Genomic DNA, 19295 nt, shown 5'->3' with positions numbered 1-19295 from the left:
CGGTCTAAGGCGCCAGACTCAAGGAAAAACCTTGGCTGCAGTAGCAGCTAGAGCCTTCTGGTCCTCGAATGAGGGCGTGGGTTCGAATCCCACTCCTGACACAGATTTTGTCGCTTCTCTGGAGCACCCTGTGTATCATTGAGATCCTTTGTAAAGTGCAACAGCACGATTCTGGCCGTGTTCTCCTAAGTGAAATCAAAAATTTGTATCAAACACAAGCGCACCTACGGCAACCAAACTGTTTCTTCGGTAGTGTGAGCTACAAACAGAGAGTGTTGGTTGTAAATACGACGTTCCCTCGTGAGGTTACTTCCGCGCCACAGCCGCAAACACGTCAAAAGGGACACTTGTGGTACGAAAACGACTCTTGTCTGGAGATGCAGAGTGCTAACGACAGTGTGAGGAAACAGTGCAGGCTGACCAGTACATCCTCTGTACAATAACAGTCGCTGATGAAATACAGAGAACTCGAAATAAATTCATATACTCAAAATATTACTTTATGGAGATTACAACGTGACCAAAACTTGAGATATTACTCGACAGATAGACCTCTGCATTCTGTCTAATCTCTGATGTCTGTAACAGACGACTTAGTTTCGAACAAAATGTATTGAGTGCCGTGATTATACGGATTTGAGAAACTCTTTTGGTGGTACATTCTGCGCTATATTTGTGCGGCTGCACCTGGCGAACGTGTAACGGGTGCAGAACTGATGCCGGTCTACTGTGGCAACGTGGATGCGACAATTACATCAACTGTAAGTTCTCTAATAGACCAAACGAGGAGCAACAAATCAAGTGTCAGGATGGCCGAGCGGTCTAAGGCGCCAGACTCAAGGAAAAACCTTGGCTGCAGTAGCAGCTAGAGCCTTCTGGTCCTCGAATGAGGGCGTGGGTTCGAATCCCACTCCTGACACAGATTTTGTCGCTTCTCTGGAGCACCCTGTGTATCATTGAGATCCTTTGTAAAGTGCAACAGCACGATTCTGGCCGTGTTCTCCTAAGTGAAATCAAAAATTTGTATCAAACACAAGCGCACCTACGGCAACCAAACTGTTTCTTCGGTAGTGTGAGCTACAAACAGAGAGTGTTGGTTGTAAATACGACGTTCCCTCGTGAGGTTACTTCCGCGCCACAGCCGCAAACACGTCAAAAGGGACACTTGTGGTACGAAAACGACTCTTGTCTGGAGATGCAGAGTGCTAACGACAGTGTGAGGAAACAGTGCAGGCTGACCAGTACATCCTCTGTACAATAACAGTCGCTGATGAAATACAGAGAACTCGAAATAAATTCATATACTCAAAATATTACTTTATGGAGATTACAACGTGACCAAAACTTGAGATATTACTCGACAGATAGACCTCTGCATTCTGTCTAATCTCTGATGTCTGTAACAGACGACTTAGTTTCGAACAAAATGTATTGAGTGCCGTGATTATACGGATTTGAGAAACTCTTTTGGTGGTACATTCTGCGCTATATTTGTGCGGCTGCACCTGGCGAACGTGTAACGGGTGCAGAACTGATGCCGGTCTACTGTGGCAACGTGGATGCGACAATTACATCAACTGTAAGTTCTCTAATAGACCAAACGAGGAGCAACAAATCAAGTGTCAGGATGGCCGAGCGGTCTAAGGCGCCAGACTCAAGGAAAAACCTTGGCTGCAGTAGCAGCTAGAGCCTTCTGGTCCTCGAATGAGGGCGTGGGTTCGAATCCCACTCCTGACACAGATTTTGTCGCTTCTCTGGAGCACCCTGTGTATCATTGAGATCCTTTGTAAAGTGCAACAGCACGATTCTGGCCGTGTTCTCCTAAGTGAAATCAAAAATTTGTATCAAACACAAGCGCACCTACGGCAACCAAACTGTTTCTTCGGTAGTGTGAGCTACAAACAGAGAGTGTTGGTTGTAAATACGACGTTCCCTCGTGAGGTTACTTCCGCGCCACAGCCGCAAACACGTCAAAAGGGACACTTGTGGTACGAAAACGACTCTTGTCTGGAGATGCAGAGTGCTAACGACAGTGTGAGGAAACAGTGCAGGCTGACCAGTACATCCTCTGTACAATAACAGTCGCTGATGAAATACAGAGAACTCGAAATAAATTCATATACTCAAAATATTACTTTATGGAGATTACAACGTGACCAAAACTTGAGATATTACTCGACAGATAGACCTCTGCATTCTGTCTAATCTCTGATGTCTGTAACAGACGACTTAGTTTCGAACAAAATGTATTGAGTGCCGTGATTATACGGATTTGAGAAACTCTTTTGGTGGTACATTCTGCGCTATATTTGTGCGGCTGCACCTGGCGAACGTGTAACGGGTGCAGAACTGATGCCGGTCTACTGTGGCAACGTGGATGCGACAATTACATCAACTGTAAGTTCTCTAATAGACCAAACGAGGAGCAACAAATCAAGTGTCAGGATGGGCCGAGCGGTCTAAGGCGCCAGACTCAAGGAAAAACCTTGGCTGCAGTAGCAGCTAGAGCCTTCTGGTCCTCGAATGAGGGCGTGGGTTCGAATCCCACTCCTGACACAGATTTTGTCGCTTCTCTGGAGCACCCTGTGTATCATTGAGATCCTTTGTAAAGTGCAACAGCACGATTCTGGCCGTGTTCTCCTAAGTGAAATCAAAAATTTGTATCAAACACAAGCGCACCTACGGCAACCAAACTGTTTCTTCGGTAGTGTGAGCTACAAACAGAGAGTGTTGGTTGTAAATACGACGTTCCCTCGTGAGGTTACTTCCGCGCCACAGCCGCAAACACGTCAAAAGGGACACTTGTGGTACGAAAACGACTCTTGTCTGGAGATGCAGAGTGCTAACGACAGTGTGAGGAAACAGTGCAGGCTGACCAGTACATCCTCTGTACAATAACAGTCGCTGATGAAATACAGAGAACTCGAAATAAATTCATATACTCAAAATATTACTTTATGGAGATTACAACGTGACCAAAACTTGAGATATTACTCGACAGATAGACCTCTGCATTCTGTCTAATCTCTGATGTCTGTAACAGACGACTTAGTTTCGAACAAAATGTATTGAGTGCCGTGATTATACGGATTTGAGAAACTCTTTTGGTGGTACATTCTGCGCTATATTTGTGCGGCTGCACCTGGCGAACGTGTAACGGGTGCAGAACTGATGCCGGTCTACTGTGGCAACGTGGATGCGACAATTACATCAACTGTAAGTTCTCTAATAGACCAAACGAGGAGCAACAAATCAAGTGTCAGGATGGCCGAGCGGTCTAAGGCGCCAGACTCAAGGAAAAACCTTGGCTGCAGTAGCAGCTAGAGCCTTCTGGTCCTCGAATGAGGGCGTGGGTTCGAATCCCACTCCTGACACAGATTTTGTCGCTTCTCTGGAGCACCCTGTGTATCATTGAGATCCTTTGTAAAGTGCAACAGCACGATTCTGGCCGTGTTCTCCTAAGTGAAATCAAAAATTTGTATCAAACACAAGCGCACCTACGGCAACCAAACTGTTTCTTCGGTAGTGTGAGCTACAAACAGAGAGTGTTGGTTGTAAATACGACGTTCCCTCGTGAGGTTACTTCCGCGCCACAGCCGCAAACACGTCAAAAGGGACACTTGTGGTACGAAAACGACTCTTGTCTGGAGATGCAGAGTGCTAACGACAGTGTGAGGAAACAGTGCAGGCTGACCAGTACATCCTCTGTACAATAACAGTCGCTGATGAAATACAGAGAACTCGAAATAAATTCATATACTCAAAATATTACTTTATGGAGATTACAACGTGACCAAAACTTGAGATATTACTCGACAGATAGACCTCTGCATTCTGTCTAATCTCTGATGTCTGTAACAGACGACTTAGTTTCGAACAAAATGTATTGAGTGCCGTGATTATACGGATTTGAGAAACTCTTTTGGTGGTACATTCTGCGCTATATTTGTGCGGCTGCACCTGGCGAACGTGTAACGGGTGCAGAACTGATGCCGGTCTACTGTGGCAACGTGGATGCGACAATTACATCAACTGTAAGTTCTCTAATAGACCAAACGAGGAGCAACAAATCAAGTGTCAGGATGGCCGAGCGGTCTAAGGCGCCAGACTCAAGGAAAAACCTTGGCTGCAGTAGCAGCTAGAGCCTTCTGGTCCTCGAATGAGGGCGTGGGTTCGAATCCCACTCCTGACACAGATTTTGTCGCTTCTCTGGAGCACCCTGTGTATCATTGAGATCCTTTGTAAAGTGCAACAGCACGATTCTGGCCGTGTTCTCCTAAGTGAAATCAAAAATTTGTATCAAACACAAGCGCACCTACGGCAACCAAACTGTTTCTTCGGTAGTGTGAGCTACAAACAGAGAGTGTTGGTTGTAAATACGACGTTCCCTCGTGAGGTTACTTCCGCGCCACAGCCGCAAACACGTCAAAAGGGACACTTGTGGTACGAAAACGACTCTTGTCTGGAGATGCAGAGTGCTAACGACAGTGTGAGGAAACAGTGCAGGCTGACCAGTACATCCTCTGTACAATAACAGTCGCTGATGAAATACAGAGAACTCGAAATAAATTCATATACTCAAAATATTACTTTATGGAGATTACAACGTGACCAAAACTTGAGATATTACTCGACAGATAGACCTCTGCATTCTGTCTAATCTCTGATGTCTGTAACAGACGACTTAGTTTCGAACAAAATGTATTGAGTGCCGTGATTATACGGATTTGAGAAACTCTTTTGGTGGTACATTCTGCGCTATATTTGTGCGGCTGCACCTGGCGAACGTGTAACGGGTGCAGAACTGATGCCGGTCTACTGTGGCAACGTGGATGCGACAATTACATCAACTGTAAGTTCTCTAATAGACCAAACGAGGAGCAACAAATCAAGTGTCAGGATGGCCGAGCGGTCTAAGGCGCCAGACTCAAGGAAAAACCTTGGCTGCAGTAGCAGCTAGAGCCTTCTGGTCCTCGAATGAGGGCGTGGGTTCGAATCCCACTCCTGACACAGATTTTGTCGCTTCTCTGGAGCACCCTGTGTATCATTGAGATCCTTTGTAAAGTGCAACAGCACGATTCTGGCCGTGTTCTCCTAAGTGAAATCAAAAATTTGTATCAAACACAAGCGCACCTACGGCAACCAAACTGTTTCTTCGGTAGTGTGAGCTACAAACAGAGAGTGTTGGTTGTAAATACGACGTTCCCTCGTGAGGTTACTTCCGCGCCACAGCCGCAAACACGTCAAAAGGGACACTTGTGGTACGAAAACGACTCTTGTCTGGAGATGCAGAGTGCTAACGACAGTGTGAGGAAACAGTGCAGGCTGACCAGTACATCCTCTGTACAATAACAGTCGCTGATGAAATACAGAGAACTCGAAATAAATTCATATACTCAAAATATTACTTTATGGAGATTACAACGTGACCAAAACTTGAGATATTACTCGACAGATAGACCTCTGCATTCTGTCTAATCTCTGATGTCTGTAACAGACGACTTAGTTTCGAACAAAATGTATTGAGTGCCGTGATTATACGGATTTGAGAAACTCTTTTGGTGGTACATTCTGCGCTATATTTGTGCGGCTGCACCTGGCGAACGTGTAACGGGTGCAGAACTGATGCCGGTCTACTGTGGCAACGTGGATGCGACAATTACATCAACTGTAAGTTCTCTAATAGACCAAACGAGGAGCAACAAATCAAGTGTCAGGATGGCCGAGCGGTCTAAGGCGCCAGACTCAAGGAAAAACCTTGGCTGCAGTAGCAGCTAGAGCCTTCTGGTCCTCGAATGAGGGCGTGGGTTCGAATCCCACTCCTGACACAGATTTTGTCGCTTCTCTGGAGCACCCTGTGTATCATTGAGATCCTTTGTAAAGTGCAACAGCACGATTCTGGCCGTGTTCTCCTAAGTGAAATCAAAAATTTGTATCAAACACAAGCGCACCTACGGCAACCAAACTGTTTCTTCGGTAGTGTGAGCTACAAACAGAGAGTGTTGGTTGTAAATACGACGTTCCCTCGTGAGGTTACTTCCGCGCCACAGCCGCAAACACGTCAAAAGGGACACTTGTGGTACGAAAACGACTCTTGTCTGGAGATGCAGAGTGCTAACGACAGTGTGAGGAAACAGTGCAGGCTGACCAGTACATCCTCTGTACAATAACAGTCGCTGATGAAATACAGAGAACTCGAAATAAATTCATATACTCAAAATATTACTTTATGGAGATTACAACGTGACCAAAACTTGAGATATTACTCGACAGATAGACCTCTGCATTCTGTCTAATCTCTGATGTCTGTAACAGACGACTTAGTTTCGAACAAAATGTATTGAGTGCCGTGATTATACGGATTTGAGAAACTCTTTTGGTGGTACATTCTGCGCTATATTTGTGCGGCTGCACCTGGCGAACGTGTAACGGGTGCAGAACTGATGCCGGTCTACTGTGGCAACGTGGATGCGACAATTACATCAACTGTAAGTTCTCTAATAGACCAAACGAGGAGCAACAAATCAAGTGTCAGGATGGCCGAGCGGTCTAAGGCGCCAGACTCAAGGAAAAACCTTGGCTGCAGTAGCAGCTAGAGCCTTCTGGTCCTCGAATGAGGGCGTGGGTTCGAATCCCACTCCTGACACAGATTTTGTCGCTTCTCTGGAGCACCCTGTGTATCATTGAGATCCTTTGTAAAGTGCAACAGCACGATTCTGGCCGTGTTCTCCTAAGTGAAATCAAAAATTTGTATCAAACACAAGCGCACCTACGGCAACCAAACTGTTTCTTCGGTAGTGTGAGCTACAAACAGAGAGTGTTGGTTGTAAATACGACGTTCCCTCGTGAGGTTACTTCCGCGCCACAGCCGCAAACACGTCAAAAGGGACACTTGTGGTACGAAAACGACTCTTGTCTGGAGATGCAGAGTGCTAACGACAGTGTGAGGAAACAGTGCAGGCTGACCAGTACATCCTCTGTACAATAACAGTCGCTGATGAAATACAGAGAACTCGAAATAAATTCATATACTCAAAATATTACTTTATGGAGATTACAACGTGACCAAAACTTGAGATATTACTCGACAGATAGACCTCTGCATTCTGTCTAATCTCTGATGTCTGTAACAGACGACTTAGTTTCGAACAAAATGTATTGAGTGCCGTGATTATACGGATTTGAGAAACTCTTTTGGTGGTACATTCTGCGCTATATTTGTGCGGCTGCACCTGGCGAACGTGTAACGGGTGCAGAACTGATGCCGGTCTACTGTGGCAACGTGGATGCGACAATTACATCAACTGTAAGTTCTCTAATAGACCAAACGAGGAGCAACAAATCAAGTGTCAGGATGGCCGAGCGGTCTAAGGCGCCAGACTCAAGGAAAAACCTTGGCTGCAGTAGCAGCTAGAGCCTTCTGGTCCTCGAATGAGGGCGTGGGTTCGAATCCCACTCCTGACACAGATTTTGTCGCTTCTCTGGAGCACCCTGTGTATCATTGAGATCCTTTGTAAAGTGCAACAGCACGATTCTGGCCGTGTTCTCCTAAGTGAAATCAAAAATTTGTATCAAACACAAGCGCACCTACGGCAACCAAACTGTTTCTTCGGTAGTGTGAGCTACAAACAGAGAGTGTTGGTTGTAAATACGACGTTCCCTCGTGAGGTTACTTCCGCGCCACAGCCGCAAACACGTCAAAAGGGACACTTGTGGTACGAAAACGACTCTTGTCTGGAGATGCAGAGTGCTAACGACAGTGTGAGGAAACAGTGCAGGCTGACCAGTACATCCTCTGTACAATAACAGTCGCTGATGAAATACAGAGAACTCGAAATAAATTCATATACTCAAAATATTACTTTATGGAGATTACAACGTGACCAAAACTTGAGATATTACTCGACAGATAGACCTCTGCATTCTGTCTAATCTCTGATGTCTGTAACAGACGACTTAGTTTCGAACAAAATGTATTGAGTGCCGTGATTATACGGATTTGAGAAACTCTTTTGGTGGTACATTCTGCGCTATATTTGTGCGGCTGCACCTGGCGAACGTGTAACGGGTGCAGAACTGATGCCGGTCTACTGTGGCAACGTGGATGCGACAATTACATCAACTGTAAGTTCTCTAATAGACCAAACGAGGAGCAACAAATCAAGTGTCAGGATGGCCGAGCGGTCTAAGGCGCCAGACTCAAGGAAAAACCTTGGCTGCAGTAGCAGCTAGAGCCTTCTGGTCCTCGAATGAGGGCGTGGGTTCGAATCCCACTCCTGACACAGATTTTGTCGCTTCTCTGGAGCACCCTGTGTATCATTGAGATCCTTTGTAAAGTGCAACAGCACGATTCTGGCCGTGTTCTCCTAAGTGAAATCAAAAATTTGTATCAAACACAAGCGCACCTACGGCAACCAAACTGTTTCTTCGGTAGTGTGAGCTACAAACAGAGAGTGTTGGTTGTAAATACGACGTTCCCTCGTGAGGTTACTTCCGCGCCACAGCCGCAAACACGTCAAAAGGGACACTTGTGGTACGAAAACGACTCTTGTCTGGAGATGCAGAGTGCTAACGACAGTGTGAGGAAACAGTGCAGGCTGACCAGTACATCCTCTGTACAATAACAGTCGCTGATGAAATACAGAGAACTCGAAATAAATTCATATACTCAAAATATTACTTTATGGAGATTACAACGTGACCAAAACTTGAGATATTACTCGACAGATAGACCTCTGCATTCTGTCTAATCTCTGATGTCTGTAACAGACGACTTAGTTTCGAACAAAATGTATTGAGTGCCGTGATTATACGGATTTGAGAAACTCTTTTGGTGGTACATTCTGCGCTATATTTGTGCGGCTGCACCTGGCGAACGTGTAACGGGTGCAGAACTGATGCCGGTCTACTGTGGCAACGTGGATGCGACAATTACATCAACTGTAAGTTCTCTAATAGACCAAACGAGGAGCAACAAATCAAGTGTCAGGATGGCCGAGCGGTCTAAGGCGCCAGACTCAAGGAAAAACCTTGGCTGCAGTAGCAGCTAGAGCCTTCTGGTCCTCGAATGAGGGCGTGGGTTCGAATCCCACTCCTGACACAGATTTTGTCGCTTCTCTGGAGCACCCTGTGTATCATTGAGATCCTTTGTAAAGTGCAACAGCACGATTCTGGCCGTGTTCTCCTAAGTGAAATCAAAAATTTGTATCAAACACAAGCGCACCTACGGCAACCAAACTGTTTCTTCGGTAGTGTGAGCTACAAACAGAGAGTGTTGGTTGTAAATACGACGTTCCCTCGTGAGGTTACTTCCGCGCCACAGCCGCAAACACGTCAAAAGGGACACTTGTGGTACGAAAACGACTCTTGTCTGGAGATGCAGAGTGCTAACGACAGTGTGAGGAAACAGTGCAGGCTGACCAGTACATCCTCTGTACAATAACAGTCGCTGATGAAATACAGAGAACTCGAAATAAATTCATATACTCAAAATATTACTTTATGGAGATTACAACGTGACCAAAACTTGAGATATTACTCGACAGATAGACCTCTGCATTCTGTCTAATCTCTGATGTCTGTAACAGACGACTTAGTTTCGAACAAAATGTATTGAGTGCCGTGATTATACGGATTTGAGAAACTCTTTTGGTGGTACATTCTGCGCTATATTTGTGCGGCTGCACCTGGCGAACGTGTAACGGGTGCAGAACTGATGCCGGTCTACTGTGGCAACGTGGATGCGACAATTACATCAACTGTAAGTTCTCTAATAGACCAAACGAGGAGCAACAAATCAAGTGTCAGGATGGCCGAGCGGTCTAAGGCGCCAGACTCAAGGAAAAACCTTGGCTGCAGTAGCAGCTAGAGCCTTCTGGTCCTCGAATGAGGGCGTGGGTTCGAATCCCACTCCTGACACAGATTTTGTCGCTTCTCTGGAGCACCCTGTGTATCATTGAGATCCTTTGTAAAGTGCAACAGCACGATTCTGGCCGTGTTCTCCTAAGTGAAATCAAAAATTTGTATCAAACACAAGCGCACCTACGGCAACCAAACTGTTTCTTCGGTAGTGTGAGCTACAAACAGAGAGTGTTGGTTGTAAATACGACGTTCCCTCGTGAGGTTACTTCCGCGCCACAGCCGCAAACACGTCAAAAGGGACACTTGTGGTACGAAAACGACTCTTGTCTGGAGATGCAGAGTGCTAACGACAGTGTGAGGAAACAGTGCAGGCTGACCAGTACATCCTCTGTACAATAACAGTCGCTGATGAAATACAGAGAACTCGAAATAAATTCATATACTCAAAATATTACTTTATGGAGATTACAACGTGACCAAAACTTGAGATATTACTCGACAGATAGACCTCTGCATTCTGTCTAATCTCTGATGTCTGTAACAGACGACTTAGTTTCGAACAAAATGTATTGAGTGCCGTGATTATACGGATTTGAGAAACTCTTTTGGTGGTACATTCTGCGCTATATTTGTGCGGCTGCACCTGGCGAACGTGTAACGGGTGCAGAACTGATGCCGGTCTACTGTGGCAACGTGGATGCGACAATTACATCAACTGTAAGTTCTCTAATAGACCAAACGAGGAGCAACAAATCAAGTGTCAGGATGGCCGAGCGGTCTAAGGCGCCAGACTCAAGGAAAAACCTTGGCTGCAGTAGCAGCTAGAGCCTTCTGGTCCTCGAATGAGGGCGTGGGTTCGAATCCCACTCCTGACACAGATTTTGTCGCTTCTCTGGAGCACCCTGTGTATCATTGAGATCCTTTGTAAAGTGCAACAGCACGATTCTGGCCGTGTTCTCCTAAGTGAAATCAAAAATTTGTATCAAACACAAGCGCACCTACGGCAACCAAACTGTTTCTTCGGTAGTGTGAGCTACAAACAGAGAGTGTTGGTTGTAAATACGACGTTCCCTCGTGAGGTTACTTCCGCGCCACAGCCGCAAACACGTCAAAAGGGACACTTGTGGTACGAAAACGACTCTTGTCTGGAGATGCAGAGTGCTAACGACAGTGTGAGGAAACAGTGCAGGCTGACCAGTACATCCTCTGTACAATAACAGTCGCTGATGAAATACAGAGAACTCGAAATAAATTCATATACTCAAAATATTACTTTATGGAGATTACAACGTGACCAAAACTTGAGATATTACTCGACAGATAGACCTCTGCATTCTGTCTAATCTCTGATGTCTGTAACAGACGACTTAGTTTCGAACAAAATGTATTGAGTGCCGTGATTATACGGATTTGAGAAACTCTTTTGGTGGTACATTCTGCGCTATATTTGTGCGGCTGCACCTGGCGAACGTGTAACGGGTGCAGAACTGATGCCGGTCTACTGTGGCAACGTGGATGCGACAATTACATCAACTGTAAGTTCTCTAATAGACCAAACGAGGAGCAACAAATCAAGTGTCAGGATGGCCGAGCGGTCTAAGGCGCCAGACTCAAGGAAAAACCTTGGCTGCAGTAGCAGCTAGAGCCTTCTGGTCCTCGAATGAGGGCGTGGGTTCGAATCCCACTCCTGACACAGATTTTGTCGCTTCTCTGGAGCACCCTGTGTATCATTGAGATCCTTTGTAAAGTGCAACAGCACGATTCTGGCCGTGTTCTCCTAAGTGAAATCAAAAATTTGTATCAAACACAAGCGCACCTACGGCAACCAAACTGTTTCTTCGGTAGTGTGAGCTACAAACAGAGAGTGTTGGTTGTAAATACGACGTTCCCTCGTGAGGTTACTTCCGCGCCACAGCCGCAAACACGTCAAAAGGGACACTTGTGGTACGAAAACGACTCTTGTCTGGAGATGCAGAGTGCTAACGACAGTGTGAGGAAACAGTGCAGGCTGACCAGTACATCCTCTGTACAATAACAGTCGCTGATGAAATACAGAGAACTCGAAATAAATTCATATACTCAAAATATTACTTTATGGAGATTACAACGTGACCAAAACTTGAGATATTACTCGACAGATAGACCTCTGCATTCTGTCTAATCTCTGATGTCTGTAACAGACGACTTAGTTTCGAACAAAATGTATTGAGTGCCGTGATTATACGGATTTGAGAAACTCTTTTGGTGGTACATTCTGCGCTATATTTGTGCGGCTGCACCTGGCGAACGTGTAACGGGTGCAGAACTGATGCCGGTCTACTGTGGCAACGTGGATGCGACAATTACATCAACTGTAAGTTCTCTAATAGACCAAACGAGGAGCAACAAATCAAGTGTCAGGATGGCCGAGCGGTCTAAGGCGCCAGACTCAAGGAAAAACCTTGGCTGCAGTAGCAGCTAGAGCCTTCTGGTCCTCGAATGAGGGCGTGGGTTCGAATCCCACTCCTGACACAGATTTTGTCGCTTCTCTGGAGCACCCTGTGTATCATTGAGATCCTTTGTAAAGTGCAACAGCACGATTCTGGCCGTGTTCTCCTAAGTGAAATCAAAAATTTGTATCAAACACAAGCGCACCTACGGCAACCAAACTGTTTCTTCGGTAGTGTGAGCTACAAACAGAGAGTGTTGGTTGTAAATACGACGTTCCCTCGTGAGGTTACTTCCGCGCCACAGCCGCAAACACGTCAAAAGGGACACTTGTGGTACGAAAACGACTCTTGTCTGGAGATGCAGAGTGCTAACGACAGTGTGAGGAAACAGTGCAGGCTGACCAGTACATCCTCTGTACAATAACAGTCGCTGATGAAATACAGAGAACTCGAAATAAATTCATATACTCAAAATATTACTTTATGGAGATTACAACGTGACCAAAACTTGAGATATTACTCGACAGATAGACCTCTGCATTCTGTCTAATCTCTGATGTCTGTAACAGACGACTTAGTTTCGAACAAAATGTATTGAGTGCCGTGATTATACGGATTTGAGAAACTCTTTTGGTGGTACATTCTGCGCTATATTTGTGCGGCTGCACCTGGCGAACGTGTAACGGGTGCAGAACTGATGCCGGTCTACTGTGGCAACGTGGATGCGACAATTACATCAACTGTAAGTTCTCTAATAGACCAAACGAGGAGCAACAAATCAAGTGTCAGGATGGCCGAGCGGTCTAAGGCGCCAGACTCAAGGAAAAACCTTGGCTGCAGTAGCAGCTAGAGCCTTCTGGTCCTCGAATGAGGGCGTGGGTTCGAATCCCACTCCTGACACAGATTTTGTCGCTTCTCTGGAGCACCCTGTGTATCATTGAGATCCTTTGTAAAGTGCAACAGCACGATTCTGGCCGTGTTCTCCTAAGTGAAATCAAAAATTTGTATCAAACACAAGCGCACCTACGGCAACCAAACTGTTTCTTCGGTAGTGTGAGCTACAAACAGAGAGTGTTGGTTGTAAATACGACGTTCCCTCGTGAGGTTACTTCCGCGCCACAGCCGCAAACACGTCAAAAGGGACACTTGTGGTACGAAAACGACTCTTGTCTGGAGATGCAGAGTGCTAACGACAGTGTGAGGAAACAGTGCAGGCTGACCAGTACATCCTCTGTACAATAACAGTCGCTGATGAAATACAGAGAACTCGAAATAAATTCATATACTCAAAATATTACTTTATGGAGATTACAACGTGACCAAAACTTGAGATATTACTCGACAGATAGACCTCTGCATTCTGTCTAATCTCTGATGTCTGTAACAGACGACTTAGTTTCGAACAAAATGTATTGAGTGCCGTGATTATACGGATTTGAGAAACTCTTTTGGTGGTACATTCTGCGCTATATTTGTGCGGCTGCACCTGGCGAACGTGTAACGGGTGCAGAACTGATGCCGGTCTACTGTGGCAACGTGGATGCGACAATTACATCAACTGTAAGTTCTCTAATAGACCAAACGAGGAGCAACAAATCAAGTGTCAGGATGGCCGAGCGGTCTAAGGCGCCAGACTCAAGGAAAAACCTTGGCTGCAGTAGCAGCTAGAGCCTTCTGGTCCTCGAATGAGGGCGTGGGTTCGAATCCCACTCCTGACACAGATTTTGTCGCTTCTCTGGAGCACCCTGTGTATCATTGAGATCCTTTGTAAAGTGCAACAGCACGATTCTGGCCGTGTTCTCCTAAGTGAAATCAAAAATTTGTATCAAACACAAGCGCACCTACGGCAACCAAACTGTTTCTTCGGTAGTGTGAGCTACAAACAGAGAGTGTTGGTTGTAAATACGACGTTCCCTCGTGAGGTTACTTCCGCGCCACAGCCGCAAACACGTCAAAAGGGACACTTGTGGTACGAAAACGACTCTTGTCTGGAGATGCAGAGTGCTAACGACAGTGTGAGGAAACAGTGCAGGCTGACCAGTACATCCTCTGTACAATAACAGTCGCTGATGAAATACAGAGAACTCGAAATAAATTCATATACTCAAAATATTACTTTATGGAGATTACAACGTGACCAAAACTTGAGATATTACTCGACAGATAGACCTCTGCATTCTGTCTAATCTCTGATGTCTGTAACAGACGACTTAGTTTCGAACAAAATGTATTGAGTGCCGTGATTATACGGATTTGAGAAACTCTTTTGGTGGTACATTCTGCGCTATATTTGTGCGGCTGCACCTGGCGAACGTGTAACGGGTGCAGAACTGATGCCGGTCTACTGTGGCAACGTGGATGCGACAATTACATCAACTGTAAGTTCTCTAATAGACCAAACGAGGAGCAACAAATCAAGTGTCAGGATGGCCGAGCGGTCTAAGGCGCCAGACTCAAGGAAAAACCTTGGCTGCAGTAGCAGCTAGAGCCTTCTGGTCCTCGAATGAGGGCGTGGGTTCGAATCCCACTCCTGACACAGATTTTGTCGCTTCTCTGGAGCACCCTGTGTATCATTGAGATCCTTTGTAAAGTGCAACAGCACGATTCTGGCCGTGTTCTCCTAAGTGAAATCAAAAATTTGTATCAAACACAAGCGCACCTACGGCAACCAAACTGTTTCTTCGGTAGTGTGAGCTACAAACAGAGAGTGTTGGTTGTAAATACGACGTTCCCTCGTGAGGTTACTTCCGCGCCACAGCCGCAAACACGTCAAAAGGGACACTTGTGGTACGAAAACGACTCTTGTCTGGAGATGCAGAGTGCTAACGACAGTGTGAGGAAACAGTGCAGGCTGACCAGTACATCCTCTGTACAATAACAGTCGCTGATGAAATACAGAGAACTCGAAATAAATTCATATACTCAAAATATTACTTTATGGAGATTACAACGTGACCAAAACTTGAGATATTACTCGACAGATAGACCTCTGCATTCTGTCTAATCTCTGATGTCTGTAACAGACGACTTAGTTTCGAACAAAATGTATTGAGTGCCGTGATTATACGGATTTGAGAAACTCTTTTGGTGGTACATTCTGCGCTATATTTGTGCGGCTGCACCTGGCGAACGTGTAACGGGTGCAGAACTGATGCCGGTCTACTGTGGCAACGTGGATGCGACAATTACATCAACTGTAAGTTCTCTAATAGACCAAACGAGGAGCAACAAATCAAGTGTCAGGATGGCCGAGCGGTCTAAGGCGCCAGACTCAAGGAAAAACCTTGGCTGCAGTAGCAGCTAGAGCCTTCTGGTCCTCGAATGAGGGCGTGGGTTCGAATCCCACTCCTGACACAGATTTTGTCGCTTCTCTGGAGCACCCTGTGTATCATTGAGATCCTTTGTAAAGTGCAACAGCACGATTCTGGCCGTGTTCTCCTAAGTGAAATCAAAAATTTGTATCAAACACAAGCGCACCTACGGCAACCAAACTGTTTCTTCGGTAGTGTGAGCTACAAACAGAGAGTGTTGGTTGTAAATACGACGTTCCCTCGTGAGGTTACTTCCGCGCCACAGCCGCAAACACGTCAAAAGGGACACTTGTGGTACGAAAACGACTCTTGTCTGGAGATGCAGAGTGCTAACGACAGTGTGAGGAAACAGTGCAGGCTGACCAGTACATCCTCTGTACAATAACAGTCGCTGATGAAATACAGAGAACTCGAAATAAATTCATATACTCAAAATATTACTTTATGGAGATTACAACGTGACCAAAACTTGAGATATTACTCGACAGATAGACCTCTGCATTCTGTCTAATCTCTGATGTCTGTAACAGACGACTTAGTTTCGAACAAAATGTATTGAGTGCCGTGATTATACGGATTTGAGAAACTCTTTTGGTGGTACATTCTGCGCTATATTTGTGCGGCTGCACCTGGCGAACGTGTAACGGGTGCAGAACTGATGCCGGTCTACTGTGGCAACGTGGATGCGACAATTACATCAACTGTAAGTTCTCTAATAGACCAAACGAGGAGCAACAAATCAAGTGTCAGGATGGCCGAGCGGTCTAAGGCGCCAGACTCAAGGAAAAACCTTGGCTGCAGTAGCAGCTAGAGCCTTCTGGTCCTCGAATGAGGGCGTGGGTTCGAATCCCACTCCTGACACAGATTTTGTCGCTTCTCTGGAGCACCCTGTGTATCATTGAGATCCTTTGTAAAGTGCAACAGCACGATTCTGGCCGTGTTCTCCTAAGTGAAATCAAAAATTTGTATCAAACACAAGCGCACCTACGGCAACCAAACTGTTTCTTCGGTAGTGTGAGCTACAAACAGAGAGTGTTGGTTGTAAATACGACGTTCCCTCGTGAGGTTACTTCCGCGCCACAGCCGCAAACACGTCAAAAGGGACACTTGTGGTACGAAAACGACTCTTGTCTGGAGATGCAGAGTGCTAACGACAGTGTGAGGAAACAGTGCAGGCTGACCAGTACATCCTCTGTACAATAACAGTCGCTGATGAAATACAGAGAACTCGAAATAAATTCATATACTCAAAATATTACTTTATGGAGATTACAACGTGACCAAAACTTGAGATATTACTCGACAGATAGACCTCTGCATTCTGTCTAATCTCTGATGTCTGTAACAGACGACTTAGTTTCGAACAAAATGTATTGAGTGCCGTGATTATACGGATTTGAGAAACTCTTTTGGTGGTACATTCTGCGCTATATTTGTGCGGCTGCACCTGGCGAACGTGTAACGGGTGCAGAACTGATGCCGGTCTACTGTGGCAACGTGGATGCGACAATTACATCAACTGTAAGTTCTCTAATAGACCAAACGAGGAGCAACAAATCAAGTGTCAGGATGGCCGAGCGGTCTAAGGCGCCAGACTCAAGGAAAAACCTTGGCTGCAGTAGCAGCTAGAGCCTTCTGGTCCTCGAATGAGGGCGTGGGTTCGAATCCCACTCCTGACACAGATTTTGTCGCTTCTCTGGAGCACCCTGTGTATCATTGAGATCCTTTGTAAAGTGCAACAGCACGATTCTGGCCGTGTTCTCCTAAGTGAAATCAAAAATTTGTATCAAACACAAGCGCACCTACGGCAACCAAACTGTTTCTTCGGTAGTGTGAGCTACAAACAGAGAGTGTTGGTTGTAAATACGACGTTCCCTCGTGAGGTTACTTCCGCGCCACAGCCGCAAACACGTCAAAAGGGACACTTGTGGTACGAAAACGACTCTTGTCTGGAGATGCAGAGTGCTAACGACAGTGTGAGGAAACAGTGCAGGCTGACCAGTACATCCTCTGTACAATAACAGTCGCTGATGAAATACAGAGAACTCGAAATAAATTCATATACTCAAAATATTACTTTATGGAGATTACAACGTGACCAAAACTTGAGATATTACTCGACAGATAGACGTCTGCATTCTGTCTAATCTCTGATGTCTGTAACAGACGACTTAGTTTCGAACAAAATGTATTGAGTGCCGTGATTTGAGAAACTCTTTTGGTGGTACATTCTGCGCTATATTTGTGCGGCTGCACCTGGCGAACGTGTAACGGGTGCAGAACTGATGCCGGTCTACTGTGGCAACGTGGATGCGACAATTACATCAACTGTAAGTTCTCTAATAGACCAAACGAGGAGCAACAAATCAAGTGTCAGGATGGCCGAGCGGTCTAAGGCGCCAGACTCAAGGAAAAACCTTGGCTGCAGTAGCAGCTAGAGCCTTCTGGTCCTCGAATGAGGGCGTGGGTTCGAATCCCACTCCTGACACAGATTTTGTCGCTTCTCTGGAGCACCCTGTGTATCATTGAGATCCTTTGTAAAGTGCAACAGCACGATTCTGGCCGTGTTCTCCTAAGTGAAATCAAAAATTTGTATCAAACACAAGCGCACCTACGGCAACCAAACTGTTTCTTCGGTAGTGTGAGCTACAAACAGAGAGTGTTGGTTGTAAATACGACGTTCCCTCGTGAGGTTACTTCCGCGCCACAGCCGCAAACACGTCAAAAGGGACACTTGTGGTACGAAAACGACTCTTGTCTGGAGATGCAGAGTGCTAACGACAGTGTGAGGAAACAGTGCAGGCTGACCAGTACATCCTCTGTACAATAACAGTCGCTGATGAAATACAGAGAACTCGAAATAAATTCATATACTCAAAATATTACTTTATGGAGATTACAACGTGACCAAAACTTGAGATATTACTCGACAGATAGACGTCTGCATTCTGTCTAATCTCTGATGTCTGTAACAGACGACTTAGTTTCGAACAAAATGTATTGAGTGCCGTGATTTGAGAAACTCTTTTGGTGGTACATTCTGCGCTATATTTGTGCGGCTGCACCTGGCGAACGTGTAACGGGTGCAGAACTGATGCCGGTCTACTGTGGCAACGTGGATGCGACAATTACATCAACTGTAAGTTCTCTAATAGACCAAACGAGGAGCAACAAATCAAGTGTCAGGATGGCCGAGCGGTCTAAGGCGCCAGACTCAAGGAAAAACCTTGGCTGCAGTAGCAGCTAGAGCCTTCTGGTCCTCGAATGAGGGCGTGGGTTCGAATCCCACTCCTGACACAGATTTTGTCGCTTCTCTGGAGCACCCTGTGTATCATTGAGATCCTTTGTAAAGTGCAACAGCACGATTCTGGCCGTGTTCTCCTAAGTGAAATCAAAAATTTGTATCAAACACAAGCGCACCTACGGCAACCAAACTGTTTCTTCGGTAGTGTGAGCTACAAACAGAGAGTGTTGGTTGTAAATACGACGTTCCCTCGTGAGGTTACTTCCGCGCCACAGCCGCAAACACGTCAAAAGGGACACTTGTGGTACGAAAACGACTCTTGTCTGGAGATGCAGAGTGCTAACGACAGTGTGAGGAAACAGTGCAGGCTGACCAGTACATCCTCTGTACAATAACAGTCGCTGATGAAATACAGAGAACTCGAAATAAATTCATATACTCAAAATATTA

General features: G+C 45.8%; 23 non-coding genes across 23 annotated transcripts; all 23 read left to right on the top strand.

Moving 5' to 3' along the window:
• Positions 1-803: 803 nt before the first annotated feature.
• Trnal-caa lies at positions 804-919 on the top strand. The gene is made up of 2 exons: positions 804-841; positions 874-919. It is a non-coding gene; the product is annotated as a tRNA-Leu (tRNA).
• Positions 920-1621: 702 nt separating this feature from the next.
• Trnal-caa lies at positions 1622-1737 on the top strand. The gene is made up of 2 exons: positions 1622-1659; positions 1692-1737. It is a non-coding gene; the product is annotated as a tRNA-Leu (tRNA).
• Positions 1738-2439: 702 nt separating this feature from the next.
• On the top strand, positions 2440-2556 carry Trnal-caa. The gene is made up of 2 exons: positions 2440-2478; positions 2511-2556. It is a non-coding gene; the product is annotated as a tRNA-Leu (tRNA).
• A 702-nt stretch (positions 2557-3258) lies between these two features.
• Trnal-caa lies at positions 3259-3374 on the top strand. The gene is made up of 2 exons: positions 3259-3296; positions 3329-3374. It is a non-coding gene; the product is annotated as a tRNA-Leu (tRNA).
• A 702-nt stretch (positions 3375-4076) lies between these two features.
• Trnal-caa lies at positions 4077-4192 on the top strand. The gene is made up of 2 exons: positions 4077-4114; positions 4147-4192. It is a non-coding gene; the product is annotated as a tRNA-Leu (tRNA).
• Positions 4193-4894: 702 nt separating this feature from the next.
• Trnal-caa lies at positions 4895-5010 on the top strand. The gene is made up of 2 exons: positions 4895-4932; positions 4965-5010. It is a non-coding gene; the product is annotated as a tRNA-Leu (tRNA).
• Positions 5011-5712: 702 nt separating this feature from the next.
• Trnal-caa lies at positions 5713-5828 on the top strand. The gene is made up of 2 exons: positions 5713-5750; positions 5783-5828. It is a non-coding gene; the product is annotated as a tRNA-Leu (tRNA).
• Positions 5829-6530: 702 nt separating this feature from the next.
• Trnal-caa lies at positions 6531-6646 on the top strand. Its single transcript has 2 exons — positions 6531-6568; positions 6601-6646. It is a non-coding gene; the product is annotated as a tRNA-Leu (tRNA).
• A 702-nt stretch (positions 6647-7348) lies between these two features.
• Positions 7349-7464, top strand: Trnal-caa. Its single transcript has 2 exons — positions 7349-7386; positions 7419-7464. It is a non-coding gene; the product is annotated as a tRNA-Leu (tRNA).
• Positions 7465-8166: 702 nt separating this feature from the next.
• Positions 8167-8282, top strand: Trnal-caa. Its single transcript has 2 exons — positions 8167-8204; positions 8237-8282. It is a non-coding gene; the product is annotated as a tRNA-Leu (tRNA).
• Positions 8283-8984: 702 nt separating this feature from the next.
• Positions 8985-9100, top strand: Trnal-caa. Its single transcript has 2 exons — positions 8985-9022; positions 9055-9100. It is a non-coding gene; the product is annotated as a tRNA-Leu (tRNA).
• A 702-nt stretch (positions 9101-9802) lies between these two features.
• Positions 9803-9918, top strand: Trnal-caa. Its single transcript has 2 exons — positions 9803-9840; positions 9873-9918. It is a non-coding gene; the product is annotated as a tRNA-Leu (tRNA).
• Positions 9919-10620: 702 nt separating this feature from the next.
• Trnal-caa lies at positions 10621-10736 on the top strand. Its single transcript has 2 exons — positions 10621-10658; positions 10691-10736. It is a non-coding gene; the product is annotated as a tRNA-Leu (tRNA).
• A 702-nt stretch (positions 10737-11438) lies between these two features.
• Positions 11439-11554, top strand: Trnal-caa. Its single transcript has 2 exons — positions 11439-11476; positions 11509-11554. It is a non-coding gene; the product is annotated as a tRNA-Leu (tRNA).
• A 702-nt stretch (positions 11555-12256) lies between these two features.
• Positions 12257-12372, top strand: Trnal-caa. Its single transcript has 2 exons — positions 12257-12294; positions 12327-12372. It is a non-coding gene; the product is annotated as a tRNA-Leu (tRNA).
• A 702-nt stretch (positions 12373-13074) lies between these two features.
• On the top strand, positions 13075-13190 carry Trnal-caa. The gene is made up of 2 exons: positions 13075-13112; positions 13145-13190. It is a non-coding gene; the product is annotated as a tRNA-Leu (tRNA).
• Positions 13191-13892: 702 nt separating this feature from the next.
• On the top strand, positions 13893-14008 carry Trnal-caa. The gene is made up of 2 exons: positions 13893-13930; positions 13963-14008. It is a non-coding gene; the product is annotated as a tRNA-Leu (tRNA).
• Positions 14009-14710: 702 nt separating this feature from the next.
• Positions 14711-14826, top strand: Trnal-caa. Its single transcript has 2 exons — positions 14711-14748; positions 14781-14826. It is a non-coding gene; the product is annotated as a tRNA-Leu (tRNA).
• Positions 14827-15528: 702 nt separating this feature from the next.
• On the top strand, positions 15529-15644 carry Trnal-caa. Its single transcript has 2 exons — positions 15529-15566; positions 15599-15644. It is a non-coding gene; the product is annotated as a tRNA-Leu (tRNA).
• A 702-nt stretch (positions 15645-16346) lies between these two features.
• Positions 16347-16462, top strand: Trnal-caa. Its single transcript has 2 exons — positions 16347-16384; positions 16417-16462. It is a non-coding gene; the product is annotated as a tRNA-Leu (tRNA).
• A 702-nt stretch (positions 16463-17164) lies between these two features.
• Trnal-caa lies at positions 17165-17280 on the top strand. Its single transcript has 2 exons — positions 17165-17202; positions 17235-17280. It is a non-coding gene; the product is annotated as a tRNA-Leu (tRNA).
• A 693-nt stretch (positions 17281-17973) lies between these two features.
• Positions 17974-18089, top strand: Trnal-caa. Its single transcript has 2 exons — positions 17974-18011; positions 18044-18089. It is a non-coding gene; the product is annotated as a tRNA-Leu (tRNA).
• A 693-nt stretch (positions 18090-18782) lies between these two features.
• Trnal-caa lies at positions 18783-18898 on the top strand. Its single transcript has 2 exons — positions 18783-18820; positions 18853-18898. It is a non-coding gene; the product is annotated as a tRNA-Leu (tRNA).
• Positions 18899-19295: the final 397 nt, after the last annotated feature.

Source organism: Schistocerca americana, unplaced genomic scaffold (genome assembly GCF_021461395.2).
Source record: "Schistocerca americana isolate TAMUIC-IGC-003095 unplaced genomic scaffold, iqSchAmer2.1 HiC_scaffold_361, whole genome shotgun sequence".
Classification (NCBI taxonomy): domain Eukaryota; kingdom Metazoa; phylum Arthropoda; class Insecta; order Orthoptera; family Acrididae; genus Schistocerca; species Schistocerca americana.
Note: the sequence above shows the minus strand (reverse complement) of the source record. Positions and strands in the feature narration are given on the sequence as shown.